General features: G+C 39.1%; 1 protein-coding gene across 8 annotated transcripts in view; it reads right to left on the bottom strand.

The window, feature by feature from the left end:
- Window positions 1-13,727, bottom strand: part of LOC131149486 (phospholipid-transporting ATPase 2) — a 155,269-nt gene extending 141,542 nt beyond the window's left edge. For 2 of the 8 annotated variants that reach the window (XM_058099951.1, XM_058099953.1), the window contains exon 1: window positions 12,934-13,637. The gene's annotated coding sequence lies outside the window, so the exon portion shown is untranslated. Of the gene's footprint in view, window positions 1-9,285; window positions 9,371-12,933 lie in introns of all 8 variants that reach the window. The other 6 variants (XM_058099946.1, XM_058099952.1, XM_058099949.1 and 3 more) reach the window with 5 other exon arrangements.
- Between the last annotated feature and the right edge of the window lie 207 nt (window positions 13,728-13,934).

The raw sequence follows: 13,934 nt of genomic DNA, 5'->3' as shown, positions 1-13,934 counted from the left end.
GAGTAGGCTGGAACATATTGAGGGCACATTGTCATCTCTAACATTCCACCAGGGAGAGCCAATAGAGCTTGAGGCCTCTTTACGGGAGCTAACGGATGATTTCGATTTCCTTGCAGAAAATGTGAAGGAGTCCATCAGTGCTTTAAAGGAATATTTGAAGGAGATGGGCAATGTCCAAAGTGTTGTGGACCAGTTTAGAGGGATTTACAAGAGATGATGGTGGAAGTGAATGCAATGGGGCAGATAGCCCGAAGACCGATTGCGGAACCAAGTGAGGGTATTCAATTAAAGGTACCGGAACCTAAAAGTTTTGGGGGGACTCGAGATGCAAAGGAACTAGATAATTTCTTCTTTACTATGGAGCACTACTTCATGTGCTCATGGGTTGATCTGGAGGCGGACCGGATAAATATGGCAACCTCATACTATGTTGGGGATGCTAAATTGTGGTGGAAAACTAAATGGAATGATATTCAGCACAATAGGTGTGTCATTAATACCTGGGATGGTTTGAAACAGGCGTTGAAGACCTAATTCTATCCAGAAAATGTAGAGTACATAGCACGGGGCAAAGTAGTTGAATTGCAACAGACCGGCTCAATAAGGAGTTATGTTCAGGAATATCAGGCCTTGATGTTGGACATCATAGACATGACCGAATTAAATAGGCTATTTCATTTTCTCCGAGGTTTGAAAACATGACCGAAGAATGAACTGCGCCGACAAGTAGCTAGTGACCTCTCTTCCACCCTCACCGCTGCGGAACGGTTGGATAATTTTTCAGACAGTTCTGGAAAGCGGAATTTCCCAATGTCCACCAATAATGATTCCGACCCAATAAAGTGTATAAGCCCACAAATGGGGGAAGGGACAAGGAAATGAATAATCCTTGCAAAAATAGAAAAGTGCCCATGACTAGGGAGTGGAGGGGCGGACGAACAAGTGGTGGGAAGCGTCGATTTCCGGTCTCGTGTTTCCTTTGCATGGGACCACATCGAGTGGCGGAGTGCCTTGAACGAAAGATTTTGAATGCTCTAAAGGCCCTTCGAGGGGAAACCAAAATCCCGACAACCACCCCAAAAGAAAAAAAAAATATGGTGGGAGCATTGAGATTTTTGGGGGCATTAGAGCGCCAAGTAGTTACCAACAAGTCTCAGGAAAAGGGTTTAATGTGCGTTGATCTACTTCTGAATGGAAAGAAAATCAAGGTCATGATTGATACAGGGGTCACCCATAATTTCATTGCTGGTACAGAAGTTCAGCAATTAGAATTACAAGTAGACAAGGATGTGGGAAAGTTAAAAGCGGTAAATTCTAAAGCGTTAACCACGGTGGGAGTGGCACCTAAAGTAGCTTACCAAATGGGGTCGTGGTCTGGAATAATTGATTTCATCATGGCACCCCTCGATGACTTTGATGTGGTATTAGGGATGGATTTTCTTAAAGTGACACTCTCAATGCCGATCGCAGCTGCGGGTTGCCTTGTGATAATGGGAGACACACCTTGTGCGGTTCCCGCAGCCTACAACACTTTCAATGAGAGGAAACTGCTTTCAGCCCTCCAATTCAAGAAGGGAGTAAAAAGGGGATAACCTTCTTTCGTAGTTCTACCAGTAGTTTCAAAAAATGAAGAAATAGGTGACTATCTGGTTGAAATTAAGGAAGTGTTAAAAGAATTCAAGGAGGTAATCCCAAAACAGCTACCCAGGGTTTTACCACCTCGACAACAGATTGACCACGAAATTGAGCTTTTGTCGCAGGTAAAACCGCCAGCATGTGCCCCCTTATCGAATGGCGCCGCTTGAGTTAACTGAACTTAGAAGACAACTAAATGATCTAATAGCAACAGGATTCATCCGCCCATCAAAAGCACCTTTTGGGGCCCCAATGCTATTCCAGAAGAAACAAGACGGAAGTTTGCGTTTGTGTGTAGATTATCAAGCTCTTAATAAGGTGAAAGTTCGCAACAAGTATCTCATTCCATTGATTGCCGATATTTTTTACCAGTTAAGTACAGCTAAATATTTCACTAAACTAGACTTGAGATCGGGATATCACCAAGTGCGCATTGTAGAGGGAGATGAACCTAAGACCACTTGTGTCACCCGTTATGGAGCCTTTGAATTCCTTGTCATGCCTTTTGGGTTAACAAATGCACCTGCAACCTTTTGTACTTTAATGAATCAGGTTTTTTGGGACTACCTTGGTCAATTTGTAGTCGTTTACCTTGATGACATAGTGGTTTTCAACGCATCCTTAGCAAAACATAAAGACCACCTTTAGCAGGTCTTTCAAAAACTCCAAAATCAGTTATATGTAAAAAAGGAGAAGTGTGCTTTCACTCAAAGCGTATTAAATTCTTGGGTATATCATTGAAGAGGGCCAGATATGGATGGATTCAACAAAGGTACAAATCATCAATGAATGGCGAGCACCTACATCCGTTAGAGAACTGTGATCCATCTTGGGGCTAGCCAACTACTATCGGAAGTTTATAGAGGGGTATTCTAGAATAGTTGTATCGTTAACAAATATATTGAGGAAAGGAGTGCCATAGGAGTGGTCAAAAGAGTGTCAATCAGCATTTGTTGAATCAAAGAAAAAGATTGTGGGAGATCCTGTGCTAATCCTTCCTGATGTGACAAAGTCATTTGAAGTACAAGCAAACGCCTCAGACTTTGCATTAGGGGGAGTTCTTTTGCAGGAAGGGCATCCAGTTGCTTTTGAAAGTAGAAAATTAACAGGTACGGAACAGAACTATACAGCGCAGGAAAAGGAGCTTCTTGCTGTGGTACACTATCTCCGGGTGTGGAGGCACTATCTCTTGGGGTCCAAATTCGTGGTAAAAGATATAACATCGCAAAGAAAAAATTATTCCAAAGCCTGTACTAGAAGAATGAAGACCAAAAAGTTTCAAATAGCAACGCAGCAAGAACTTACAAAGGAGGCTAGAGTGACCGGTGATAGGCAAAGGCAGCCAAAGGGGATTAGAGGAGGTTGGAAAGATAGGAAGAGGCTGGAATGGTGAAGCTGGTCTGCCAGCAATGGGGTGGGCTAACTACTGAGTGGGTGTTGCCACATTGGTCGAGCCAAAGACACAAGGGTAAGGGAAATAACCCTAATTCCATTTTTGTGAATTTGTGAGTGTACGCATGGTTCTGAGGAGATGAGTCAGGAGCATAGTCTTAAATTTCCATGAAATTATCGAAATTTCCATTTTCCATGACCCTTGAAATCGAAATGCAAATTAATTTCCATCTAAAATAATTTCCATCAAAATTTCAAAAAACCATCCACAAAATCTCATCTAAGAAATTCCAATTAACTCTATAATAAGCTTTCTCAAAATCCAATTTTAAAATGATCCCCTTTTCCTTCTTCGAGCGTCCTCCACTACCTCATTGGCAATCAAAATAGCATTCACAATCTGCCTACATCCACAAACGCACTTTAAACCTTAGAAATAGTCTCATCAAAAGCTCAGCCTATTCATTAGTACTTTAGCGATAAAATCATACACAAGGGATACTAGACTAACAGATCTTATCTACAACCTTGATAGACCAACTCTTTTTTGGCACCAAAGTAATAAAGGTGGAATTAATGCTCTTACTCAAAATCCCATTCCAAAAAAATTCATCAAACATTTTTTTTAGATTAAAGAAAAAAATTTTATTAATATCCAAAAAGTAGAGTACAAGACTTGGAGAATAATGAGTCCTCCCCAAAGATTCAGAACAGAAAAAAAATACACCAAAAAAATAAATAAATAACTAGTAACAAAAAGAGTACTTAAGTACAAAAGCACTGCCATCCAATCTCTTTTGAGATTGGATAGGGGCAATCCCCCAAAAAGAACCCAAGAGAGTGCACCCAAAAGGGGGCGAGGAATATCACTCTGGGGGTGTTTGGTAAAAACTAAGTGTTAAGTGTTGAACCCTAAATTCATATATGATTTCGTGAACCACTGAATTCAACTTGAACTGGTCACTAGATCTAAATATTGAACATTTTAACTATTTTAACTGCTTGGTATCTAATATCTAAATATGTGTTTGCTTTTGAATTTTAACCTTCGTAACTCTTAGAAGTATAAATATTTGATAAAATTAATAAACAATTACATAAATTAAACTTTTTAATTTAATAAAATAATAATATTTTCTTGTCAAATACTTAGTTAATAAGTAAAAATAATATAATTATTTTTAAACTAAAATAAATTTTATTATTTAATTTTAACCACTTAAGGTGTTGAGTTTTTTGTCATTTTCAATTTTTAGAAGGGATAAAATTGGAAAAAAGAAAATCAAACATGTTTCTAAGTCTGATTCTATCATACAAATTTTAAGAAAATTCAAAGCAACCACCAAGCGGTCTAATGTCTAACTATCTTAGTGAAACAATTTAGACATAACCTCTATTCAAAGGTCATTCAAATCAAACAAACACCCCCTCTATCTCATACTAGCAGTGAGCAGGTTGCGTGACCTTTAGAAATCCTAGCACTCCTCTCAATCTACAAGGTCCAAAGAATGGTAAAAACTGCCGCACTCCAAATAGCTCTACCATTTCTATCTTTTTCCAAAGCCCCTGAATTTATTCAATAGAAACTCTCCCACTTTTCACAAAGCCACTCTCTTTCCTGCATAAGAAAAGAGGGAATTCCAAAGCAGCATTGCCACCCGCAATGCATGAAGGAATGGGTGCTTGTTTCATTGCATCCACAACACACAATGCGGGCCTTCTTCGCAGAAGCATATTGTGTGTTAATGCTTTCCAAGTCCATACAAAGGCCCGAATCTTCCCAATCACCTTATCCCTCCAAAGAATGTTGTTCCAAGTGAAAAGGTAAGGGGATGAAGATTTAAAATTCATTAAACACCTCAATCAAATGCCCTTCAATCACTTCCCAACAACCTTGAAAAGAAAATCATATTAAATCCACCTGACCTCGAAGCCTTATCCCTCTCCGTCCTAAATACAATACCCCTCACTTTCTCCTCCTTAAACTATCTTTCCAATCAAAACATCTTATATCCAAAAATGGGATTCCACTCTAGCCCCTCGATCATCGGTCTAAAGACATCCTCCTCAGTGTAAAGGTTAGAGCAAAAATTAATGACCTTAGAAGCAATCGAAGAGCGATCTTAGATGACCTCACCTTTATACAAATCCAATTCCCCAATCAAGCACTTCCTCCTAGCTAACCTATGAAAAAAATTTAAACTATGGTCAGCATCTTTAACCCATTTAAAGTCTTTTGTCTCCAATTTCTTATTTCCTTAAAGATCAAGTCTTCTAACTCATTCTTCAACAAAATCCTATTCACCTCCTCACTCTTCAAAAGATTTGCATCTTCTTCTTTTCTATCTAGATAATCTAACTCACCAAAGATGTTGGCCTTGCTAATCGTAATAACTCCAAACACCTCCTGATTCCACATCTTCAAAGTCTCTTTCAAACGCATAAGCTTCCTCATAAACTTGAAACCTTCCCACGCCAATCCTCATTCCAAGAATTCCTAGCCAAAGAATGAAAAGATTCATGATCCAACAATATATTTTCAAAACAAAGAGGAGTTGGGCCCAAGAGACCTTGCTAGATTCCAACCAAAAAAAACAATAAAGTGTTGAGACGCAAGTCTAGGTAGAACAATTTGGGAAAGTTTCAAAAACTTATCCTCAAACACTCTAACTCAATGCAAAAGAAAAACCTATCAAGCCAACTAGCAACAGACATAGAACTACCAACAAACCAAGAATAGCAAGGGTTACCCAAATGGAGATCTCTCAAACCACACTCCCCAATAAACGTATCAAAATGTTGCATGCTCAAGGTAACCCTCCCTCCCCCTTTATTCCTGCAAGAGTCTAACAACATTAAAATCACCACCAACAATACACCTAGGGGAACAAAGACCAAAAATAGAGTATAATCATCCCAAAATAGCTCCTAAGAGTAGGTCTAGAAGGCCCATACACAAAAGAAACCCACCACCCCTACCTCTCACGTCTACAAGACAGAAAGGGAGGAAAACCCATCTTGCCATTTTTATCTACCTATTCATGGAATCAACAAGTCAAAATGGTTGCATATATGATTTCATTGATGAGAAAATAATTTATTGAAGATAGAATAAATTTTTCAATTTCTTCTTCTTATTATGTACATCTCAATCTTACATTATATAATACAACCAACTATTCTAAACAAGGAAATAATACCCCTACAGAATAATATATAATCTTCTACATTTACCCACTTTCCTAATTTACTCATTATTCACAAAGATACTTGGGATTTTAACACTCCACCTCAAGTTGGATCATAGATATTAATCATCTCCAACTTGCTAATGAGATCATCAGAGTTCTGTAGTGCCAACCCTTTAGTAAAGATATTTGCAGTTTGTTCCTTGGTGGGTACATAAGTCATACAGATAGTTCCTTCTTCAACTTTCTCTTTGATAAAATGTCGGTCCACTTCCACATGTTTAGTCCAGTCATGTTGAACCGAAATGAGAGAGATACTAATGGCCGCTTTGTTGTCACAATAGAGTTTGATAGGAAATTTCAACGAGACCTGTAGTTCTTCCAAGAGTTTCCGTAACCACAGTCCTTCACATATTCCTTGAGCAACTGCCCTAAACTCAGCTTCAGCACTACTACGAGCCACTACATTCTGTTTTTTGCTTCTCCAAGTTACCAGATTTCCCCAGACAAATGTGCAATAACCAATGGTGGACCTTCTATCTTCCACTGATTTTGCCCAATCTGCATCTGTAAAGATCACTACTTCCTTGCTTTCACATTTCTTGAAGAAGAGTCCTTTGCCCAGGGAGCCCTTAAGATATCGAAGGATCTTGTACACAGCATCTAAATGAGCTTCTTTTGGTGAATGCATGTGTTGGTTTATCACACTAACTGCAAATGCAATATCTGGTCTGGTACGTGATAGGTAGATTAGCTTACCAACCAATCTATGATACCTCTCCTTTTCAACTGGAATTCCATAGTCTTCGACCCTCTTTACAGTTTCAGTCGGGGTTTCACTAGGTTTGCATCCAAGCATGTCAGTTTCAATTAGGAGATCAGTGATATACTTTCGCTGAGAGACACTAATACCCTTTTTCGTTCTAGCAACTTCCATGCCCAAGAAGTATCGCATTTGTCCCAAGTCTTTAACTTCAAATTCAGTAGTTAGAACTTTCTTCAATCTTTCCATCTCTACTGTATCATCCCCAATTAAGATTATGTCATCAACATACACTTTAAGAATTGTTCTCTTACCCCTTTAAGACTATTGGAAGAACAGGGTGTGATCTGATTGCTCTTGTCGATATCCTTGGTTCTTTATTACTTTTGCAAATCTGTCGAACCATGCTCTGGGAGATTGCTTGAGTCCATACAAGGACTTCTTGAGTTTACACACTCTATTTTTTTCACCTTTCTTACTAAAGCCTGGTGGTATTGTCATGTAGACTTCTTCTTCTAACTTGCCATTTAAAAATGCATTCTTAATGTCAAGTCGTTGCAGTGGCCAATCTAAGTTGGCTGCCAAGGATAAAAGGACCCAAACTGTATTCAAGTTTGCCACTGGTGCAAATGTCTCCGTATAGTCAATGCCATAAGTCTGTGTAAATCCTTTTGCAACGAGTCTAGATTTATATCGTTCAACTGTCCCATCAGATTTATATTTCACTGTAAAGACCCATTTACAACCAACAGGTTTCTTCCCTCTCTACAAATTCATTACATCCCAAGTTCCACTTTTCTCTAGGGCTCACATTTCCTCCATGACAACCTCCCTCCATTTAGGTATTTCCAGAGCTTCCTGAATATTCTTTGGAATTCTCATCCTATCAAGGTTAGAGGCAAAAGCACGATATCCTATAGACAAGCTTTTATAAGACATGTATTTAGACCAAGGATATTGAGTACATGACCTGGTTTGTTTTCTAACTTCAATAGGTAAATTGATGTCATCGGGTACACGATTATCAGAAGAGAGCTCATGACTATCTATTACCAAATCGGGATTAGGCGTGGACTCATGGTTGTTCGGAGCCATCACCAGTTCCAACGCTCTTCGTGCCTCAGGCATGAGATTCTCCCTGTTCTTTGTGTTTGGCTTTCTTGAGTAAACAAGTATGTCTGTGTTGTTTTGCTTTCCTGCATCTCCCCCTAAGGTTAAGTGTTTTTTTGTGTTTGACAAGTCAAGAAGTGAAGCAATGGGAGGCTCAGTAGATGGGTCCGGGAATGAAGCAATGGGAGACTCAATAGATGGCACAAATTCAGTAGTAAAGAAGTCAAAGAACCGATCTTCACTCTATTTCTCTCCCTGAAGAGAGGTCTTTGGAAAATAAGGAGTGGTTTCAAAGAATGTGACATCAAGGCTAACAAACATCTTTTTTGAGACAAGGTCATAGCATTTGTAGCCTTTCAGGGTAGGGGAGTGACCAATGAAGACACATTTAACGGCACAAGGATCCAATTTATCCCGATGGTGAGCATGAACATGAACATATATAGTGCAGCCAAAGATTTTTAGCGAAAGATTGGAGGGGAGTCCAGAGGTAGGAAAATGTTCTTGGAATATCTGGAGAGGAGTGGCAAGGAAAGTACTCGACTAGGCATTCGATTAATGAGATGTGTATCTGTTAAGATGGCATCTCCCCAAAAATATTTTTTCATGTTTGTAGTGAACATCAATGCCCGAGCTACTTCAAGTATATGTCTGTTTTTTTGTTCAGCAACCCCATTTTGTTGAGGGGTATCCACATAAGAACTCTGATGAACAATCTCATTTTCATGAAGATAAGTTCCCAAAATATCATTAAAATATTCCGTACCATTATCAGTACGTAAAATTTGAATGTGAGTCTAGAATTATGTTTGAATCATGAAATGAAAACTGACAAAAATGGAACGGACTTCAGTTTTATCTTTCAACAAGTAAACCCAACAAAGACGAGTATGGTTATCAATAAAAGTAACAAACCATTTCGTATAGGTGCGATTGAGGGATCTCAAGTGTCCCTACAAATCACTGTGAATCATAGTAAATGGGCGGGATGGTTTGTATATGGATGTTGGGAAAGAAGTACGCCGGTATTTTGCAAGTTCACACACTTCACATTGAAACTTAGAAGACATTTTATTTGAACAGATAGACAGAAACAAACGTTTTAAATATTGAAAATTTGGGTGACCCATCCTAGAATGCCATAACAAAAGTTTACTATCTCTAGAAATAGATGCAGAATACAAATTGCAATATTACATTGTTCACTCAACCTTGCCTCCTCAAAGTAGTAGAGTCTCTCATACGCCTTAGCAGTGCCAATCGTCTTCCCCGATGATAGGTCCTGAAAAACACAATGAGATGAAACAAATTTAGCAGAGCAATTGGAGTCTTTTGTTAACTGGCTGATGGATAACAAATTGCAAGATAACTTGGGAACATGTAGGACAGATTTTAAAGTTACAGAGTCAGATATGCGAATACTTCCTTTACCGGCAAATGGTGAGAGAGAACCATCTGCAATTTTGACTCTCAGATTTCCAGCATATGGTGAATAGGATGAAAACAATTGATAAGAACCAGTCATATGATCAGATCCATGGTGATTTGTAACAGGATATACTATTTAATGCAGACAAATAATTACCTCGGTGAGCTAGAGAACCAATGGAAGACTAACCCGATGTTTGAATTAAGAAAAACATTTCATATAGCTAATCAACTGCTCAGGGTTGAATGCACTACTTGGAGTGGTATTATTGGTTTTTTCACCTTGTGATTTTTCAGTTGAACTGTCAGTGGTAGCTTGATACCCACGATTTTTTTTATATTGTCTCGGCTTCCAATCTGCAGGTTTTCCATGAATCTCCCAGCAGGTATCTTTTGAACGGCTTGGCTTGCAACAATGCTCACACCATAGTTTCCCTTTATGTGTCCTTTATCCTGTACCCATAGAATTTCGTAAGATTAGGGCCGATACCTCATTATTTCGCGAGTTAAGGGCTGATATTTCATCCCCTGTATGTCCGGTCGGAACCTTTGTCATAATACTGCGATTTCTCGAGAGCAGGGCCGATATTTCATCCCCTGTGTGTCCGGTTGGTCCTTTCATCATCACGCTACGACGGCTCTCTTCACGCCTTACCTCTATGAATACCTCTCGGGTAGAACGAAGGGGGCATCGGCCAAGGATCCTTCCTCGCACATCGTCCAAGTCACAGTTGAGGCCAGCCAAGAACTCAAAGACTCGTTCGTTTTCGAGACTCTTCTTATAGCAAATGTTGTTGCCAAGGCATTCCCACTTTTCATCGACACTTAGGTCAAGCTCCTACCAGAGAGTTGTCATCTCCATGAAGTAGCGGTGACATCTCTCTCTCCTTGCCGCAACTGCCACAATCGAGTCTTTATCTCGAAAATCTGGGAGTAGCTTTCAACATCAGAGTACGTCTCACGAATAGCATCCCAGACATCCTTCGCCATTGGTAAAAACAGGTAAATCTTGCTAATCATGGGCTTCATCGAGTTTACGAGCCATGCAGTCACCATGGAATTTTCATATTTCCATTTAGCAGAGTGGCTACGTTGGTTGAGGCTGGCTTCTTCCTTTCTCCGATAAGGTATCCCAACCTTCCTTTACCTCCAATCACTAGTTTGATGGACTGAGCCCATTCACGGAAATTTTTTCTATTCAATCTCTCCACCGAGAGTGGGAAGGCTGAGTTGTCTAGCCCATTCGAACCCACGATGAAGGTAACTTCACAGTCGCCGTCAAGAGTTGCAGAGGAGCTCGACCCTCTGCTATTGACGGCGCCGTCTTCCATTGCTAATTAAGGTTTAGAAACCCTAGCTCTGATACCATGAAGATAGAATAAATTTCTATATTTCTTCTTCTGATTATGTACATCTCAATATTACATTATATAATCCAATCAACAATTCTAAACAAGGAAATAATCCCCCTACAAAATAGTATATAATCTTCTACATTTACCCACTTTCCTAATTTACTTAGTATTCACAAAGATACTTGGGATTTTAAAATTTATAAAGGATGATTCAAAGATCACACCAAAAAACATTTTTCTAATAATCAAAATGATAGCATGGGTCATGGTGTCAATCCTATGATATGGAGTCACAAGGCCTTGAAATATAAGACAATTGGTTGTCTCGTCCTCAAGCTCAGAATAACCTTCAGCTTTATGCCGCTATGGCTCATCAAAAGGGAATTACACAACCCTACAACTACATAAAACAAGGTTAATCCCACAAAAGGACGAGACTTTTCCTTTAACTCATATTTCTATTTCCAGCAAATTGTTTGAGGAAAGTGACATCTCCATGCACAAGAAAACCCACCATATACACTATTTTCCTAGCTAAGTTTGAGCCTTGTGTGATGTTCCCAGCCAAGAACACCTAGCAAAAGGCAACTAGAGTTACATTCCAAATTATTTAAAACAAATGACAAGTGAGGAAAAATCTTTATTTTGAATCTCAAACTTTTCCAATGAACCAAGCTCCGGTCTCAACAAATGTTTCTTTTGAAAAGAGTGTACTGTTGATTGAAGACACAAACTACACATGCTTGATAGAAGGAATTGTGCAGATTTTCAGGGTTAAATACACTTTCCCCTCGTGGTTTGGCCATTTTCAGTTTACCCCCCTATGGTTCAAGTTTACACTTAATGGATACAGTTTTCTCCATTTTGTATGGTTTATGTCATTACCCACCTATATTGAGAGGGTGCAATATCAGACATTATAGGCTTCACGACAGCAACAGCCCGTTGCAACATCCCTAGCATCAAAACGAGAGCAGCCCCATGGCCATCTAAATCCTAGCCACCACCGCCCCTTCCTTTCTCCTCCACTCACAGCCACACATGCACACCACCATGCAAGCACTACTATTGCAACCACTTGCACACAACCGCCACCACCAAGGCACCAACATGACCTTAATACAACTCTAGCCACCTAGAGAGGAGAGGAAACCACTTGCTCATATGCTGTCAGCACAGTAAAATGCCCTGTTATATCACCTTCGGCTACTTAAAACTTTTATGCAAGCCCTAGCTCCAACTTCCCCCAATTTTACCCTAATTTCATTATTAGAATAACTTGAATGGTATAGGTAGTTAACGGACTGAAACGATGAAAAATGGAAGCACTAAAGCGCAGGTTGTTCAAGTGTAAAACAGCAGGTTGTTCAAGTGTAAAACATTAAGTCCCAGGTGGACAAATTGAAACCTACCCTCACCACAAGCAAAATGTATTTTACACAAATTTTGAATTTCTTGTAATGCCGGATGATGAAACACAGAACTAACATGTAAGTTTCTTTTCCATTCCTTGCATTCATCAGCAACCAAACAATGGGGAAATGCATATTCTGGATAAACCTTAACCACATTATTATAATTTCATCAAGAACACTGAAATTGAACCCACGGAAACAGGCCAAAACATTGTTGAGTAAATACGGAGCCAAACTATGTAATTAAATAATAATAATAATAATAATAATAAGAGAGAAGAATCATACTAAACCCAAATTGTGAAATTCAATCATATGTTCATGGTCGGTGGTCGGACAAAGAAACGATTCAGTTCCTCGCCACATGTTTCAGCTAATGTTTGGCATCAATAAGTTCGCAAAATATCTGCAGTTCTCTAAAAAAATTATGCCAAAAATGGAAGTCAATCCATAGAGCATATACTGTTTAAGGGGGCGTTTGGTTCACATAATCTGAAAATACAAGCTATAGCACACTCCAAATTTACAAATAAGCATGATGCTCTTCTACAATAAAACCTAATCAACATAATTTCTGTAGCATTGCATAAATTTCACGCGAAATCCATTAGATCAAGGATTAGAAAATGAACAACTAGATTGTGAACCTGATTCAAACAACTATAATCAAGCGTTTTTCAGCAACAAATCAAAGCCTTGATCAAAACCATTTCCGATTATGTGTGTCGATTTCGATTACCCTCTTGAGCTGCAACTTGCTTATGGGCTGAAATGGATGCCGATTTCGATCGCTTGAAATGCTGCCAATTTCACCTGAGAGTTTGTCCGACCATGGCTGTCGATTCCGATTACCCATGATTTCCGACCATGGCTGCTGATTGAAGGTTTGGAACAGGGGAGCGGACGGGAGTCCAAATGGGTAACGGTATTTGGGAAACAACCTCGCTGGAGATGCGTCGCTGGTTTGGTTACTCGCTATTGCAGAGCCGTTGTTTTGATGTTGGCGGTGAAAGAGGGCTTACGACGGCAAGGGCTCACGGCGGCGGCGGAGAGGGGCCACTGTAGGAGCGACGGTGAGCGAGAAAGATAGAGAGGAGGAGGAAGAATGAAGAACTGGAAAGAAGGGCAGATTGGGAGGTAGGGTACTATGGGAAATGGGTCGATTCCATGGAATGCGGAACGATTCTGGTCTATATTTGGGATTCCCCCAATTGTGGAAATAGGATTCCGGATAAAATACAGTTCTTCGTGATTCTGTAAACTAGATGCAGCAACTCTATTTTATTCTTGAAATTCGATTCTATTCTCAGATGGACAAACCGCAATAAAATTGGTTGAAATATGATCAATTTTGATTAATTTTTTCCGATTTTAGCAAATTATTTATATACTCTATGATTCTGAAAAATAAAAGTAAGAGCTTAGACCTAACAACTGAGGGAGTGTTAATCCACAAACTATATTATTGATATACACAATTTCAACGGATTTTTGGAAAATCGGACCAATTCTTATGGTGCCAACCGAATTTTATTTTCTAATTATTTATAAAATTTCTATAATTTTTTAATTTGATGAAATTTTTTGAAGATTTTTTTATTTTTATGGCATATTTAATTTTTTTATGAACCTTTATTAAATTCATAGA

Source organism: Malania oleifera, chromosome 2, assembly GCF_029873635.1.
Source record: "Malania oleifera isolate guangnan ecotype guangnan chromosome 2, ASM2987363v1, whole genome shotgun sequence".
Classification (NCBI taxonomy): Eukaryota; Viridiplantae; Streptophyta; class Magnoliopsida; order Santalales; family Ximeniaceae; genus Malania; species Malania oleifera.
The sequence above is the reverse complement of the archived record's forward strand: the minus strand, read 5'-3'. Positions and strand labels throughout refer to the sequence as shown.